The sequence below is a fragment of the Antechinus flavipes genome, chromosome 4 (assembly GCF_016432865.1).
Source record: "Antechinus flavipes isolate AdamAnt ecotype Samford, QLD, Australia chromosome 4, AdamAnt_v2, whole genome shotgun sequence".
Lineage (NCBI taxonomy): Eukaryota > Metazoa > Chordata > Mammalia > Dasyuromorphia > Dasyuridae > Antechinus > Antechinus flavipes.
In genome coordinates this window covers 194,714,104-194,732,828 of record NC_067401.1, presented here as the reverse complement: position 1 = coordinate 194,732,828, position 18,725 = coordinate 194,714,104, and the positions used below count along the sequence as shown (strand labels likewise).

Below are 18,725 nucleotides of genomic sequence, written 5' to 3'. Positions count from 1 at the left end.
GTCTTCAGGAGGAAGGAAGTGAGAAAAACTTGGAATTAAAGTCTTACAAAAATGAATGCTGAGAACTCTTTACATGTATTTGGAAAAGAAAGAGTCTATTGAAAAGAAAAAGAAACAAGATAGGTTTGTCTGCTTTATTTATTTATAATGCAGCTCCTAGTTCTATTAGCTCAATGGTTTTTTACTTTTCTATTTTGTGTTTAATTTGTTTCTAATTTTTTGGTCTTCTAGAGGTATTTTGGGGGGATGCGTTGTTTTAGTTTTTAGTATAATGAGCAGTTTTAATTTTCTCCTTTCTTTTTTTGAAAGTGTTTATAAATATAAATTTTTCCTTAGTGTTGCTTTAGTTTCAATCCACAAAGGTTGGTATAGTTTCACAGTTGTCATTTTTGTCAATTTTAAATGAAATTACTGAATGTTTCTATATTTTTTTTAACTTGCTCACTCTTTAGGATTAAGTTATGAAGTCCATAATTAATTTTAAATTTTTACTTCAAAGGCCCTTTCTGTTTAGAAGGTGTTTTTGTGTACAAAATATTATTAGTTTCTAGTTTGGTAGATATGTCTGCTATCTTCTGTCTTATGTGTGAGTTTATTTCATTAAAACTCACAGTTATGATTTTCTTCTCTTTTTCTCTGCCCCCAGTTTGAGAACCTGTTTTATTCTGAATAATGTCTGTCTTAATCTACCTTCCTTCTTCCTTGGCATTTCCTTTAATTCCTTTATTTCTTAGTTGGATAAGAAGTATTTCTGTAACCAATTCTGTGTATAAGTGTATTCTTTCCATCTTTAACCAGTTCAGATGAGACTGAGGTTCAAATGTTGTCTGCTCTCTTCATTTCTTGTATATAAATTCTTCTTTGTCCACTTTATTTATGTGAGATAATTTTCTTCATTCTTTCTCCTGGTGTGTTCTTCTTTCTCATCTTTTATATTCTTCTTTGAGACCATGAAGATCTATCAAAATCCACTACTAAAGACTTCCTCTGCATCCTCTCATGATGATAGAATTCTGAGGGGTTACATTTATTATCTTCCCATGTAAGAATGAAAATAGTTTAACTTATACTTATTTGTGTTCATCTTTTGATGTTTCTCTTGACTCCTATATTTGTATATTAGATTTTCTTATACTTACTTATTTGTGTTTATCTTTTGATGTTTCTCTTGACTCCTATATTTGTATATCAGATTTTCTACTCAGCTCTGACCTTTTCATTAGGAATGCTTGGAAGTCCATTATTTATTCATTGTCTATTTTTTCCCCTGTAAGATTATATTTTGTTTTACTGGTTAATTTGTTTTTAGCTATAAGATTAGATCCTTTGTTTTCTGGAATCCTGTATTCCAAGCTCTCCGCTCTTTTAAAGTAGTGACTTCTAACTTGAATGTTATCTTTCTGGCTGCTTATAGAATTTTTTCCCTTAAACATGGAGTTCTGAATTTTGGCTATAATAATCCTAGGAGCTTTCTTTTTTTTTTTCTCCCCCTTAGGAGACGACTAGAAGATTCTTCCACTTTCTATGTAGTTCTAAGACACCAGGACAGTGTTCTTTTACAATTTCTTAAATTTTATGATATTTAGGTCCTTTCAATATACAGCACAATGATTTTATTTATTTATTTATTTTGTTGAGGCAACTGGGGCTAAGTGACTTGCCCAGGGTCACACAGCTAGGATGTGTTAAGTGTCAGGTCAGATTTTAACTCAGGTCCTCCTGACTTTAGGGCTGGTACTCTATCTACTGCGCCACCTAGCTGCCCCTAGTACAATGATTTTTAAAATAATTTATCCTTGATCTGTTTTCCAACTTGTTATTTCTATATTTCACATTTTATTCTATTTTTTCATTCTTTAGTCTTTTATTATTTCTTGATATTACATGGAATCATTAGCTTCTATTTAGCAAATTCTTCAAGGAGTTATTTTTTTCAGTAATGTTTTCTATCTTTTTTCCTAACCTTTTCATATATTTCTTCCCTAACTCTCACTTCTCATTTTTTTTCTACTATTCTCATTTGGTTTTTAAAATCTATTTTGAGGTTAAAATATACACACATACATAAAATTCTTTCTTTAATGCTTTAGGGAATTCTTGTTGGACTCATTTTTCTTTGAGTTTATAGATATTCTTAAGTCATTCTCTTTTATGTTTATGTCTTGAGCCTCCCTGTTGCTCCTTTTTTGATGGCATTTTTAAAAATTGTTCAATCTTCTAGCCTACTTCTTGACTTTGGACTTTGTTAGCGTTAGGCTCTTTGCCCTTCTGGGAATGATGTCTGGCCTGAGCTTCTATTCTCTTATGTCCATCTGCTTCTTTCACAGCTCAGTCTGGGGACCTTCAAGCTTTCAGAGTTCCAAAAGTGGTATAATTTAGTGTGAGGTTTGTTTTTCTGCCCTGCTGGTCTGAGTTTTCTTAACATGTAATAGCAAATACTCTCTAAATGGATAGTTATATAAAAACATTAGCAGTGTTACATTGGGAAAAGAAAAAGTAAAATAATAGCCAAGCACTTAACTTATATATTCAAATGAAGTGTTTTGAAGAATTTAAAAAGTGCTGGATAGTGATTGCCTCTGATGTATCTCTTGGATCTGTAATAAATCTTCATGTCTCATTCTAGTACCATGTTTGTAGAGGACAATCATCAATGAATCTTCACCAGCTATTTTCTTCACTAGAATGAATTTTCCACAGAGTGAGATTTGAAGCTGAGTTTTCTTATTTATAAGAAGATTTTTGGCTTCAATCTGATCTCAAAGGTTTAGAGGGTGTAGGCCAAGATATATGTGGCTAAACTCATATATATAGTATTTCTGAATTCACTATTGAATTTTTCAGTTGTTCAGGCTTGTCATAAATTCAATACTCTCAGTATGGCCTTAGACACAGGTAGTTATTATGTGGATGGAAGGCTTGTACTGGCCAGTTTTTCATAATTAGCCTACAAATGATACACATTCAATAACTTTTAGAGATGGCTGTCATATCAAGGAGGGAAACTTATCATGCAAGTACTATTAATTATGGGAATGACCTTGGGAAAAGTTATGTTTCTCTATGGGCTGGGGAAAGAGGAAGAATGTAAAGCCAACATAATAATGCTTCTGGCAAAAGTTACAAAGAGGAGGAAAAAACCTGTCAAACTTATTAGGCAAGCTAATGGATTTCCAAAGACTTATGATCTACTTCAAAGAAATTTAATTTTAACATAAGCAGAAAAATTATAGTATATTACATTTAATGCCAGTGTTTCTTCTCCCTAAGAAAGGATTTTTCCAAAAGATCTTTGGAGTAATAATTTCAATTTATAAGAGGTAATATCTGGATCCAATCCCACACAAGGACTTGATACATTTTTAAGTCTTAGTTTTATAGGTAAAATTCTGGAAAGCAATTTGATAGCCAAAGGGCTATCAAACTGTGCATACTCTTTGATCCAGCAGTCTCTGTACTGGGTCTGTATCCCAAAGAGATCACAAAAAAGGAAAAAAGACACATATGTGCAAAAATGTTTGTAGCACCCTTTCTGAAGTGGCAAGAAACTGGAAACTGAGTGGATGCCCATCAATTGGAGAATGGCTGAATAAGTTATGGTATATAAATGTTATGGAATATTATTGTTTTATAAGAAACGGTCAGCAGGATAGTTTTAGAGAAGCCTAGTGAGACTTACATGAACTGATGCTAAATGAAGTAAGTAGAACCAAGAGAACACTGTACACAGCGACAACAAGATTATATGATGATCAATTCTGATAGATATGGCTCTTTTCAACAGCAAGGTGATTCGGATTAGTTCCAATGGTCTTATGATGAAGAGAGCCATCTACACCCAGAGAGAGGACTGTGGGGACTGAGTGTGGATCACAACATAGTATTTTCACTTTTTTGTTGTTGTTTGCTTGCATTTTGTTTCTTTTCTCATTTTTTCCTTTTTAAATCTGATTTTTCATGTGCAGCATGGAAATATGTATAGAAGAATTCATATTTTTCATATGTGGGACTGCTTGCCATCGAGGAGAGAAATTGGGGGGAAGGGAAGGAAGAAAAAATTGGAACATGGGGTTTTGCAGGGGTGAATGTTGAAAATTATCTATGCATGTTTTGAAAATAAAAAGCTTTAATATTTAAAAAAAATCTTTCATAGGTGGAAGTTAATACATCAATCATATTTGAAACAAGAGAGTTGAGTCAGAACATAAACTGGCCAATAAAAAAACTACCCAGAATGTCATTCTAAGCCTCTGCTATTTCATTTCTAAGATGGAGATAATAGTCATTGTGGTAAAAACAGAGGTCAAAAGATGTTGCTCATCAGCCATCAACAGCCCAGGTGTTCCTCAGAAGAAAAAAAATTTAGGTGTCAACTTGGTTCACAGCCAGTGAAAAGAAAAAGAACTTGACATTGTGGCTTATCATAACAAGTGGGTAAGAGATGAATGTTTGTTAGGCATTTCCTGTTCTAGAAAAAATGTATTTATTCACTACTGAGAAATAAAAAAGATAATAATGTATATCAGAATTGTAGATAAGCAAACGTTTACTAGCCCACCTATATTTCTTACTAGTCCAGAGAACACAAATGAAAGTAATTCTTTATCATTCTCCCGTCACAATTATTATTTGCCCTAGGCAAATGGTGGGAATTATTTTAAAAAGTTTTGTTAATGCCTTTTTAAAAATACCTTTTATTTCCCTGATGTATGCTGCCCTCTCCTATTTAACCTTTCCTTTTAGTGAAGAAAAAGTTGAACAAAACTGACCTAGTCTAATAGCACAGGTAACATTCTGTGCTCTTTCTGTGCTCTTCTCAGTCAAGGGGAGGGAAGTATATTTCATTTTATTTATCATCTTTTCATGTAACTGGTTATTTGCAAATCTGAATGAAGTACACATGTAATACTTTGTCCTTAGAAATAATAAAACACATTGAAGGGGGAAATTATTTGTATGGCTTAACAACATATATATCTATATATCAATCAATTGCAAAAAAAAAAAAATGTCACAGGCAGTTTCTGAACTGTCTTGTAAATAATACAATGCCATTCTCAATACTCAGTTGAATGATAAAAATCCAACAGGCTTTGATTATCTTGAATGACTCCATTACCTCTAGATCCTTGAGACTTTCAAAAGCCTGAGAATAGTTGCTAATAACTGTAAGGCACTTGTGGATTTAATATCTGGCAGAATATACTACAGGGATCAGAGACTCATAGATTTAGTTTTTATTTCTTGGAGACATAAGGTGAGGCCAGGAAATCTTTTCACCCCAGGCAAGGGCAGGCTTCTTCAGCATGCTCAGGGACAAGCAATCAAAGAAACCATGCAGTAGGAATGTGTGGGTCCCTCTAACTCCAAACCAAGTATGAAGAGAAGAGGAACAGTTTCCAACACTATGGTGTACATAGTTAAAAAACAGAAGCAAAAGCAGCAGGCAGGCCTTTCTGTTGTGTATTAACAAAGATCCCAGAATTTTTGAACTTGAGAGGAACTTGAGAGAACCTTTTAATTCAGAAGTGAATTACTTAAAACCTGTGGCAATTATGTGGTACAGTGGTTAGAATTCTGGGCTTAGAGTTGAAAAAACCTAAGTTTAAATCATCTCAGACAATTGCCAGGTGATCTTGGATAAATCTCAGTCTCAGTTTCGTCATCTATAACATGAAGCATAAGATCTGATGGCCCCTATCATCCTTTTCATCTCTAAATCTATGAATGACCCAGAGATTCCAAATGATTTGTCTAAGTCTTATTGGCTAGATAGTTGCAGAATCAGAACCTTAGTCTTCTGGCTCCTGAATTCTATTGTTTTGAATAGACTATTTATAAATAGTAGTTTCTGGATGTGGCAGGTAAGAAGTGAGGGGGACTAACAGTGAGAGGCTTTGCAACAGCAGCTGTAGAGACAGATCAGCCTTTCAATATTTATAAAGGATTGCTCATCATACACTGGTTTTCTTCAGCCATAATCACATCACCCCTGAATTATGGACAACATCGAGCAGCACAAATACATTGTTCAGATGCTGCTGTGGATGGTGCAGTAGTCAGAGACTGCATATATTGCCATTGGGTTTACCCTACTTTTTTTTTTCCCACAGAATCTGCCTTAGCAGAACTTCAGTTTGTGCCTGGAAGGTCTATTTTATTGCCTGCCTTATGATCCAGCCCTCCCACCCACAAAGCACAGCCATTCAGTTTCAATTTCTAGCTACTAGGAAAACTTTGTACTTTTACTCATTGCTAGATGCTCATTTACCAAGCTTCAACATTGTTGAAAATGTATTTCCTGAGATTTACCAACTTCTCCTCTGAACTCTTGGGGTCCTCCCATTCTGTAGGCTTAGAGATGGAAAAGACTTTAGGATCAAGGACTCCAACACTTTCTCAACTGGTAATCATGTTTAAGCTCAATTTGAACACCTTCAGGGGGCAGGGAGCAGACTCCAGATGAGGATAAGGTCTGGCAGTATATTTCTGAAGACTGTCCCAATGAGTACAAAACTGAACCCCTCTCCCTTTCCAAACTTTTTTTTTTTATGTTATCCTTCATTTTCCTCCTTCTCCAAATAGAGTGTAAATATTTGTTCTGGTTTGTCTTTATATTTTCAGTACCTAGGCACATATTAATAATGTTTGTGGAATTATATGAAATTCCTAATTTTCCCAGTTCCTATCAAGAGTACCATATTGGTTTGTTTGTTTTTCCAAGTCATCGAAGTTGGAAGATCAGTGTCATTCTTGCTTCCTCCTTTTCTTTCATTTTTCTCATTCAAGCAGTTGCCAAGTCCTTTTTAGTATTTCTACAGAATACGTATTGTGTCTTTCCCATTATGTGCCCTCTTTTCTTTTAAAATCTTCCTTTTTCAGAGTCCTGGTTTTTCCTATCTCTAGGTTTCTTCACTGTAGTTCATACTGCACACTATTCACAAGAGCTAGAAAAACTTTCCTTATTCATTAGAACTGAAATGTCATATAACCAATGTGTCCATTTTATAATTAAGATAGTGAGGATCCAGAGAGTTTAAATGATATCTCTAAAATTACACAGGTAGAAAGTAGCAGGGCTAGAATTTAAATTCAAGTCTTCTTGACTATATCACACTAGGTATAATGAGAATAATATATTTGGACCTAGGTTCAAATCTCACTTTTGCCACTCCCTACTTGTGTAACCGTGGATCTGCCACATAACTTCTGAGGTCTACAGGTTCTGATCTGTAAAATATACTAACTGCACTAGATAGCTTTTAAAGTTCCTTCCATTAAAAGGGCTTGAATTTCTAGATTCAAGATCATATAATCAATGATCTGTGCCCTTCCTCATCTTTCTTAAAGCAGCAATTTTGAGATTATTTCATATGATCGTAAAAATGGATGGGATCTATAGAAAACTGAGTATAGAACCTGCCCAACATAGATATTCATGGTCATGCAGACTTTATTTTGTATTATATTCATGTATATACATATCTAAGACCTGAACGCAAGTCAACTCCTTGACACTGTATTACCAAGTTCTTATGACTTCTATGACTCTGGGCTGGTCACCAAACTTCAGTGACTTTGTTTCCTCATCTATAAAATATGGACAATAATGCTCATCTATCTTGCCAGGACTTTTGTACCAAAAGGACTCTATTACTTCAGAAGTTCTCCATTATCTAGTGAACTAAGTCTGACCTCCAGTATTTGGCCTTTAAGACAACTACGACCTATCTGTCTAGCCTTTTCAATACTCCTTTTTCTGTTCCCTACTTAAGAGCCAAAATGGCTATAACATCAGTCTTATCAATGAGATAATTCACTCAACAAGCCTTTATTAAGTGCTGACATTATAGTCTAGGGACTGTGCTAGTTGCTAGGAAAACAAAGACATTCCTTGCCCCCAAGAAAATTATTTCTCAGATTTCTCATCTGAAAATTGAGGGGTTAGACTAGATGCTCTGTAAGGGCCTCTCTAGCTCTAAATGGAATCTGTGATCAATTTATGTATATCTATACATCAAACATATACAAACTAAATAGGAGAACACCAGCAACCAAGGCAATAGACCTCTTGTAGGAAGAGGCATTTAAGGGGCATTGGGAAGTAAGGAGAGAGTCCCTCAGGCATAAAGAGAGTCAAGCAAGGCAAAGGCATGTAGAATGATAGTCATTTTGACTATACTATATGGTATGTGAAGAGAAGTAATGTGTAACAAACTTGGAAAATTAAACTGCAGCCAGATTGTGAAGATCTTTAAATAAATGTCAATGATGTTTGCATTTTATCTTAGATGGAATAAGGGAAGCACTAGAATTTCTTGGTTAGGAAGTTATATGGTCACATTTGTACTTTCAGAATATAAATTTGGCAGCTGTGTGGAGGATGGATTGGAAAGAAGGAAGACTTGGAGCAGGAAGAGTAATTAGCAAATTAATGCAGTTCAGGTGAGAAGTGAATAAGGACAGAACTAGGGTGGTGTCTACATCTGTTCTTTGTTTGTACTATTTTTTATGCCTAGAACATCTTCCTTATCTTAGGCAGGATCCTTTTAAAACCTTCAAGGTCAGCTCAAATATGATCTTCTTCCATAAATACTTACCAAAGTATCCTTAGATGGAAAAAATGGATAGAATGCTGGCCTGGAATCAGGAAGACTCATCTTTCTGAATTTAAATCTGGCCTCAGATATTAAAATAGTTTTGTTATCATGGGCAAGACACTTAACTCTGCTTGCCTCACTTTTCTTATTTGTAAAATGACTTGGAGAAAGAAATGGCAATCAATCCACTATCTTTGCTAAGAAAACTCCAAATGAGCTGGAAAATGAATGGATGCCCATCAATTGGAGAATGGTTGAGTCAATTGTGGTATATGAATGCTATGGAATATTACTGTTCTGTAAGAAATGACCAGCAGACATATCTAATATATATAGGACTGCTTGCCATCTAGGGGAGGAGGTGGAGGGAGGGAGGGGAAAAATCAGAACAGAAACGAGTGCAAGGGATAATGTTGTAAAAAAAATTACCTTGGCATGGATTCTGTCAATATAAAGTAATTATTAAATAAAAATTAAAAAAAAAAAAAGAAATGACCAGCAGGATGAATACAGAGAGGCTTGGAGAGACTTACATGAACTGATGCTAAGTGAAATGAGCAGAACCAGGAGATCATTATATACTTCAACAACAATACTGTATGAGGATGTGTTCTGATGGAAGTGGATCTCTTCAATAAAGAGAGCTAATTCAGTTTCAATTGATCAAGGATGGACAGAAGTAGCTACACTCGAAGAAAGAACACTGGGAAATGAATATAAACTGCTTGCATTTTTGTTTTTCTTCTCTGGTTATTTACACCTTCTGAATTCAATTCTCCCTGTGCAACAAGAGAACTGTTCGGTTCTGCACACCCATATTGTATCCAGGATATACTGTAACCTATTCAACATGTAAAGGACTGCTTGCCATCTGGGGGAGGGGGTGGAGGGAGGGAGGGGAAAAATCGGAACAGAAGTGAGTGCAAGGGATAATGCTGTAAAAAATTACCCTGGCATGGGTTCTGTCAATAAAAAGTTAAAAAAAAAAAGAAAAGAAAAGAAAACTCCAAATGGAACCAGGAAGAGTTGAGCATAACTGAACAACAATAAATGTCCCTAGTCAGAAATAATAATTAATAAACATTTATTAAGCACTTACTATGTGCTAGACATTGAGTACTGAGGCTACCAAAAAGGGTAAAAGATAGTCCCTGCCCCTAAGAACTATACAATTTAATATGATCCTTTCATCTTTCTCGTATAATCCTTGATGCATGTCTCTTTTAATAACTGATAGCAATTCACTTTCTATTATATTTGCTGGCATAAATGTTGTTATATTTCCCTTGTTAAATTATGAACTCTTTCATTTGGCTGAGAATATAATCATAGGACCTGTATAGAACTAGGAGAATCAAGAGATTTAGGTTTTAATCTAAGGAATGCTAGAATATCTTATGCGTTTAAATACGGTGCTGCTGCATAATCAATTGTCAAACGGTTGTAGATTGAACTTTTTTCTTACTTTCAGCATGTGTCACCTCTTAAAGATAGCTCCCCAAGTTTACAATGATTTTGTAAAACTTCCTTTCAGTGGCTAACCCTAACTGTTTCAAGCTTTTAATTTTTAGATGTGGACATCTGAAGAACTTCATGTGATTTTATGGACTTTGGTCTCGGGCTCTCTTGGCTCTTATCTTCCTGCTCTGAAGAATCCTAATTCTTTCCTAATTCTCATATGAAAGTCTTTGTGGCAGTTACTGAATGGCAAAGTGTGAAGTTCCTGGAGAGCAAAGATCTTCCTAGTTTCTTACTTCTTGTATCCCTTCCAAGCTTGTAGTTAGTACTCTCTCTTGCATGTGACAGCTGCTCGATAAATACCTGTTGTTTGATTGACAGCCTGATAGGAAAAAGCACTCATCTTTCCTATGGTCAGATGATCTGGTTGCTTCCAATCTAACTGCTATTTATTTACTGTTTGATTCTGGGCAAATCACTTAAAGATCGATGAGCTTCAATTTCCCCCAAATAGATTAGGACTAATCCATTATTGTACTCACCTCATAGGACTATTGTGAGGAAAACAGTTCTTCACCGTGGAAATATTTTATACATACGAGCTGTATTTAAGCTCAGAGAGCTTACAAGAAAGGAAAGTTCAAAACAGTCATTAGAAAAGAAGGTACTTCCTTCTGGATTCAAAACATCCAATTAACCAAATATTTACTAAGTACCCATTGGCCTGGATCCAGGAGGCAGAGGACTTCTCTGTCCTGAGCCCGGCATCTTTGACTTTCCAGGATGGTTATCTAAAGTGTGTCCAGGTAGTCGCTTAGGGACGGAACCACTCTTTTCAAACTTTACCCCTCCACCCTCATCCCCATCCCCTTCCATCTTCAGGGCAGTTTTCATGGGCCAGATGGAAGGGAGAGGCAGGAGTGTCCGGCGCTAAAGGAGGAAGGGAAATCCTGCAATAACAGAGTAAGTGGTTTGTAGCAGTCCTCCCGGAGGGATTGCCGAGTGGGTACAGGGGCGTCGAAGGGCTCCAGTCCTCCAAGCTTGTGGGGGTGGCGATTGGGTCCGGTATAGAGAAGACACGTGGGCTGCTGGGGCTTGGGCAAGTGGAGAGTTCGGGGAAGAAGGGGAGAAAAGAAGGACTAGACAAGAAAGAGTGGAGGCGGCGCCTTATTTGCATAGGCCGCGCGCGGGTGGCCAATCGGAAGAGGCGGGGCGGCGGCCCGCGCGCCTTTCAGGAGAGGACTGATAGGTTAGGGGACCTATTGGAGGTCGGTCCTGCGGCTGTCGGAGGCGGGGCACCGCTCCCTGTGTAAGTGTATTGGGGGGAGTGGGTGGAGGAGGTGGGAGGGGTGGGGGACTCCGACCGGCTCTTGGGCTCTGCCACTCAACGGCGGCGGCGCACCGGCGCGCGGGCTAGCGTTGGGTACGGGGGCAAGTGGGCTAGCGAGAAAGGAGCTCAGCGGCAGGTAGCGTGGCTGGGGCAGAGATTATGGGGATGGAACCTGAGGGAGGAGGAGGAGGAGGAGGAGGAGAAGGAGGAAGAGGAGGAAAAGAAGAAGGAAGCAGCGACTGTCTTGGAGGCTTGGGATCGGTATCAGGTCCGGGGACACCCCCCCTTCCCCAGGCCAATTCCGCCTCTTCCCGGGCCATCCCTGGTGAGGGAAGCTGCTCGTACGGTGTGGGGCAGGGGCGGTGAGGTGAGGTGAGCTGGGCGCGCCGCGTGTGTGCGCTTCCTACCTCGTGTGTGTGTGTGTGTGTGTGTGTGTGTGTGTGTGTACGTGTGTGTATACGCGCGCGCCCGCGTTCTCTCCCCTGCGCCTCGCGCCTCGGTGACCCTAGTGAGCTGGAGGAGGCAGAGACCCCTCCCTCCCAGGGGATCCCCTGTGCCTTCCCCGACTCCCATCCTCGCATCTCCGGGGCCATAAGATTTGCTCCCAGTGTTCCTTTCCCAAAGGTGTTTTTTAAGGGGGGAAGGAGGGAGAGTTTAACACACTTCGGAGATTCTCTCTCCTTTTCTTCTTACTTCCTATTCCCTTGTACCCCTGTTTCTTTTTTCCCCAAGAAAAGCAAATGACAGGTTGTTCTGGGCTTGATTCTTTCTGCCTTTGTTGTTGTTTTTTCTTTCATTCGGTTTCTGACAGATCTCGATTCCAAACGTGTCTTTCTTCTCTTCCACCCGTTGCAGGAATTTGCCTGATCTGGATGACCAATGTCCAGTGCTGTTGTCTATTCAGTCAGAGGCTGGGGAAAGGATCTTATCAGATCAAAACTCTTGAGAGGTAACGAGTGTGAAGTTCGAGTGTAAGAATTTATATTTTCCCGAAGCTGGAAAAGAAAACCCCACTTTCCTATTTATTGCACTTGAGAAACAGAAAGTTGGGAACTTTAGAAGTGAATTAAGAACTGAGAACTATGTTAGTATTAATTACGACCATAATTTAAGATTTCCTCACTTTCATTGATTTTTGGGACTGTGTCATAGTTCAAAAGTTATTTTCTTGAAGTTAGCCAGAGCTTTGGGTTATTACTCGCTAGTCCTACTTCTGCTCTTTGTCTCTTTTGTCTCCCTAGCCTTTCCAAAGATCTCTTTTGGTTTAGTGTTTCCATAGTATGTGAGGTATATACTGTAACCTTCTTAATTATTATTTCACCTGTCTTGTAGTAAATACTATCACCATGTTATAACAGGAAGAAAAAATCAGTGCTTTTGCATATTAAAATGATGTTGAAAAGTAACTGCACTAATGATTTTTAGTACGCTAGTGGTACATGAAAGAATTTTTCATTTTTTGTGAGAGAAGAAATGTCATGACTGGACTGATTCTTTCTACTATATTAAAATAGTGGTTTCCCAATGACTTTAATCCCCACACAATATATCACTTAAAGATGTTCTTATGTTAGAAAATTTGAGATAGAATTGTACAAATAACTTACTTTTAATTGGGTAATGACAATTTAGTCTTTTAGGACCCTGGGTAAAGAGTAGTATAACACAAATTTTTGGAAAACCATACATAGATAGCATTAAAAGTCTAGGTACTTTTAAGTATAGATCAATATTCTAGTTTTGTCCTTTGGTTTATGTAGATTTGATCAGGGAACATTTTGGCATAGAGATAAGGAAATATTTAGCTGGGAGGTCTCCTTGAGACTGTAATATTCTTAGAAGAATGGTAGTGACTAACTTATTTTATTACTTAAAGATTGCTTTAAGGAGGAAGTACTGTGGGAATTATTTAGTGTTCCTGACAAGTTTCTATATATATTTTGTGACTTTAGCATAATGGAAAGCATTTAGCTTCTAGTTGAATTCTGTTTCATGTTTTTCAGCTGGATTTTGAATTCCTTTTTCAGTTTTAAGTTTTCATAAGATTTAGCCTTATCTGATTAGCTTTCTTTGCTTCTTTGAGGAAAAACCTACAAGAAGAATTATTATTTTGATTGGCTTAGACTTTTTTTTTTAAACTTTTTGATTTGAATCATTACAAAGAAACCAGTGTAGTTATTTAAAAGTGGTAAGGCACAGAAGGGAATGGAAGTAGAATAGGACAACGTATCTAGGAAATGATAGTATATTGATGAGAAATGAGTTACTGTTTCCAATAATATATCATATGCATGTATGTATAAAAAATTGAGTTTGTATGTGGACATAGAGATTAAAAAATCTTTGGCAGGTAATAGAGTAGATTTTATTTAAATTACTTATCAAATAGACTTGGATATATTCACATTTCTTAAAATATGTTTATATAATATAAACATAGTATATGTTTATAGCTCAGCTGTAAGTTTCATTTTTAGAAAGAATACTTTTTAAAAGTTTTTCATTTTGATATTTTTCAGTTTAATTTGTAAGCTTGTCACACAACTGAATGAGGATTTAATTTTTTCCCCTGAACTTAAAGTGGCCATTTATAAAGTAGTAAGATAATTTTAATAGAATATTTAAAAAATAATTGTGGACAATCATTAAAAAAAAATATACTCTTCCAAGTTTCTTTTATTTAAACTGTAAGCATCTATTCTGATTTTTTGTTTGTTTTTCTTTGTTTGCTTGTTTTGCCTAGAAAATCAGTATATCTATATTTGAATTTTTAAAAAATAAGCATACTATTTCAGTCAGATCAATATTAGAAACTCAAAATAGTGTGGTTATATATACACTAATTTGTTTTTTGTCCCCTCCCCATTCATTCATAGTCTGGGATCCCATATTGTCCTTGATTTGTAAAATTTCTCTGAAAAGTTCATATCACTATATTATCTTAGTATGTTGCATAATTAGAATATAGCCTTTATTTCATGGTGCTTTAGCCTCTCCCTTATTAAAATGGTCAATATATAAATTTAAAAATTCAAGCTTATTTTAATTTTAAAGCCTATTTTTAAAAGTCTAAATTTTAAAATTCAATTTTAATTTTCTTGTTTTTTCCCCACTTTGTTAAGACATAGACAACACTTAATCATATATCAGATTCCAAATTATGCACAAATTGAATTATTGTACCATCATATACTCTATAAACATTTCTCATTTTAAATACATTATTTTCTTCTAGCTTTCCTTCTGAACTTATCTATGAATTTTTATGAATTTTTATTGATCTGCAACTTTCATTTCATCTATATAAGAACTCTTAAGGAAATTCTGTTCATCAGTGCAGATGGCTTTGTATTGGATAATCTTAAGAAACTTTCCTATAATACAGAGAAGTTAAAGTCATATAGACAATATATTTCAGAGGTGGTTGAAAACCCAGAGTTTCTTGAATTGATATTGTCTGCTAGATAATTTCTCAAGAGTAGGGACCATACTTTTCTCATTTGTCTTTATATTTTCAGGAGCCTCGTTGTTAAATTAGAATAATATAATTATAGTTTTAGAGTCCAAAGGGACCATAATGGCCATTTAGTCTAATCTTCTCATTTTACTTGTGGGGAAATTGAGGCCCATTCAGGTTTATTTAATTGCAATATATATATTGAATGCTTCCTTCAATATAAATTTCATTATTAAAGATGAAGTACCTTTATTACTTATTAAAGTCATTATGCATAACAACTTCTTGTTAAATCATTTATTCAGGAAATAATTTAATTCTTTGAGTTTATAATATTTCAGAAATTGTATAAACTTTATAACCTAACTTATTGATAACATAATTTTCCATTTATACCCTATTGCATATGTGGTTTTCTTGTACAGTGATAAGTCTTCAGTATATGTCTAAATCGAATAGTATAATTAGTAGCAGGCCAAAAATTCTTAAGTTTAGTATTCAATTTATTTGATTATTCTATATCTCATTTTTGTATCCTAAAAATATCAGTCCTGTATTGAAATTTTTTTCCAGATATATTTATAAAAGCATAAGGACAAATAAATTTTTTATGGATAGAGGTTATTAACTTGTAAGTCGTTAAGAGTATATGTTTATAAGAACATAAAGTGCTAATCTGTTCTTTTTCTAAGGTGTCATTTACAGATAGAACCATTTTTAAATTTTCCAGAAGTGTAAGACCAGACCTGCCCAAATGATGTAGGCTATATAGTTTATAGCATCATAACTTGTTTTTTTTTGTAGCCAAACCCTAGGGGATATTCTGCTTATTTAAAGAAGATGGAAAAAAAAATTGATAAAAATCCAGCACAACAGAAGAATTTAAACAGATTTTTGTAGTTGATTATTAAAAGAATTTTACTCAAATTGAATTGTAACATATTTCATAATACATTAGGCTTTTAATTTTCAGGGTTTTTTAAAAGTGTAAACTTTATTTTTTTTATTGTAATTTGTGATCAGTTAGAATAAAAGCAATTGAGAATGCAATTTTTTCTGTAACTTTTTTTTCTTTTCAAAAAATATGTAGCCTTTTGAACACTTTTGATCTAGACATAAGACCACAAGAGGGAGTTTGCATGGCTATAGATGTTATGTCTATTTTTCTACAATTGAGATAGATGGAAGAGGAAGAGGTTTAAAAAAATTTGGAATAAAAATGAAACTTAAAGGAAAGAAGGCAGAAGATGTTGAAGAGTCAGTAATTATTCTGATTCCTTTTGAACTGTTCACTTTTTTACTACCCTGATAATGAAATTTTCTGGTTACACCTTGTGTAATAATTTTAAAATAACAATTATTGTGGAATGAAATATTGACTTATAAGTAAGCAATTACATATCTGAAATATTGTTAAGGGTTACAAAAATAATTAGATTATATTGAAGCCAAGAAATGTATAGCCAGATGAAAGTATGGTTTAATTTTCTTGTTTCCCAAATTATTCATTAATGAAGAATAAAGGAAGATCAATGAACATTTCTTTTTTCACTATAAACATTAACTTCTAAATGAAAGGTGATAAACTTCGAGACTTATTGGTAACATTCTGCTTGAAGCCTGACAGTCAGCAAGTATTTATTAACACATTTTGTATATTTAGTACTTTGCCTAGTGAGACAAACAAAAATGAAACAAGTTCTTGCTTTCAAGCTGCTTATATTCTCTGGAAGCAACATATGTATTTAATAGTTTATGTAATATTTAACATGTATGGGACTACCTGCCATCTAGGAGAGGGAGTGGGGGGAAGGAGGGGAAAAATTGGAACAGAAGTTTTTGCAAGGGTCAATGTTGAAAAATTACCCATGCATATGTTTTGTATATAAAAAGCTATAATAAAAAATAAAATTAAAAAAAATTAGTTTATGTAAGGCGTGTAGATAGCAATTACAAGGTAGTTTGGAGAGAAAGTACTAGCAACTGAGATGATGAGGAAAGGTATCACACAGGAGTTGACAGCTGAGCTGAGTTTTAAAAAGCCCAAGGGATTCTAAGAGGGGGGGATAAGTGGTATTCTAGGAGTCGGGGACAACTAGTGTAAAAGCATTTAGACAGGAGCTAGAATGTCACGTCTGAGGCAAGAAGTCCAATTTGTCTGGACAGAAATTATATATAATGAGCCTGGACAAGTGATTTGGAAGTCAGATTGTAAAGGACTTTTAAGTGCCAAAGAAAAGAGTTCACAATTCGTGAGAAAGCTGGAGAAAAGGCCCACTCCTTTTTTCCCTGGAAATGGCCAAAACCTGGGCTAAATTTTTTAGATTAATCTCAACTTCCAAAATTATGTATGTTTTTTATTGCACTGTGGATATAGAAAGCCAGTTGAATTGAAAACTTCAAATTATAAGGCAAATTTTAAAACTAAAAATGTTTCTGCTTCAGGTTTAGAAATTCTGCTACTGTTGGGAAGGGGAAGTCCTAAAGATTATAGATGCTTTTATGATCAAGCATGTGCTGAGTGAGGATGGAATGTTCTTTTATGTATATTAAATATTAACCAATAAAATGATTCCCATGTTTAACTTTCAAAACACACAATAAAACAAAATATACAGCATTGGCATGTAGCTTTTGGCTCCAGTTCAGAAAGTCATTCATGCATTAGGATAATAGTAATTCATTGATAAATGTTGAAATTTTATTTAGGGAGACAGCATATATGGTACAGTGGCCTGAAATTGGGAGGAAGGAGAATTGGGCATTAGTCTCCTTATACCAGTGATAAACTGGGTCAGGTCACCTCACCTCTCTGGGTCTGGGTCTTCTTATCTGTATAAAGAGAGGGTGGGGTTAGATAATGATATTTAAGATCCAGTCTGATTCTCTCAATATAATATGTGCTCTGGTCTTGTGAACAGGACAATTTGTTGCAGAGGATCTGGGGAAATTACCCATAGGAAAAAAAAAATTATATGGAAACATACTAGAAATTGCCCATGTTCCACATGGAGTAGCTAGATGGTACAGTGGATAGAATACTGGTCCTGGAATTGAGAGGACCTGAATTCAAATATAGCCTCAGATACTTGCTAGCTGTATGACCCTAGGTAAGTCACTTAACCCCAGTGGCCTCATGCCCCATCCTCAAGGCACAAACTAAAATCCCCAAGAGAAACAGGTGTCTAAATAAGACTCAAAATTCTCTAATGAGAGAAGAATGATAGTCTTCTGTAATATGTTAATTTGTCTTCCTGGGCTCTCTCTTCCTACTCCTTATTAGCTATTTGTGGTTTTGCCACTTTGCTCTGAAATTTGATGAAATTTTTTTGGCTAGGAGTGTAATTGACCCAAGGCAGAACTGGCAGTTAAACTTTTTTTTTTTTTCTCTTATAAATCCTAGTTACAAATCTAGGGAATGAGATTGCAATTCTGGTACCAGTTTGAAGATGATTATTACTAATAAGCAATTATTCACCTACAGTGTGTACTAAGTGGAATACAGACATGAATATTCCCTCTGTCATGAATCCTCTAGACTAAAGAGATTAGATAAATATGTTACTGATTGATTTTCTGGTGGTGCTGTTTATCTCTATTTGGTGGGAAAGATTGGTACTTAAAAACTGTATTGGTTTAGGGCAATGCTAAACTAATGATTATGGCAGCCTACTTTTGATGAAGCATAGAACCGAGGAATCTTATGACTATATTTCTGAGATCATTTAGTTATAGTTTACCCTGTGGTCTAAAGTAGAGTAAATAAATTTAATTGTACTACTTAAAAAATTACAATTAGAGAAAGTTAAATTAAATTTTTTTTCCTATGTAAGTTAACTTCTGGATATTCTTTACAACACAGATAAACAATCTATTTAAT

The 18,725-nt window shown here is 35.3% G+C and overlaps 1 protein-coding gene across 3 annotated transcripts in view; it reads left to right on the top strand.

Moving 5' to 3' along the window:
• Positions 1–11,411: 11,411 nt before the first annotated feature.
• Positions 11,412–18,725, top strand: part of FKBP5 (FKBP prolyl isomerase 5) — a 159,825-nt gene continuing 152,511 nt past the window's right edge. Inside the window, exons 1-2 of one of the 3 annotated variants that reach the window (XM_051996495.1) lie at positions 11,412–11,524; positions 12,244–12,337. The gene's annotated coding sequence lies outside the window, so the exon portion shown is untranslated. Of the gene's footprint in view, positions 11,525–11,614; positions 11,761–12,243; positions 12,338–18,725 lie in introns of those variants that run through there. The other 2 variants (XM_051996497.1, XM_051996496.1) reach the window with 2 other exon arrangements.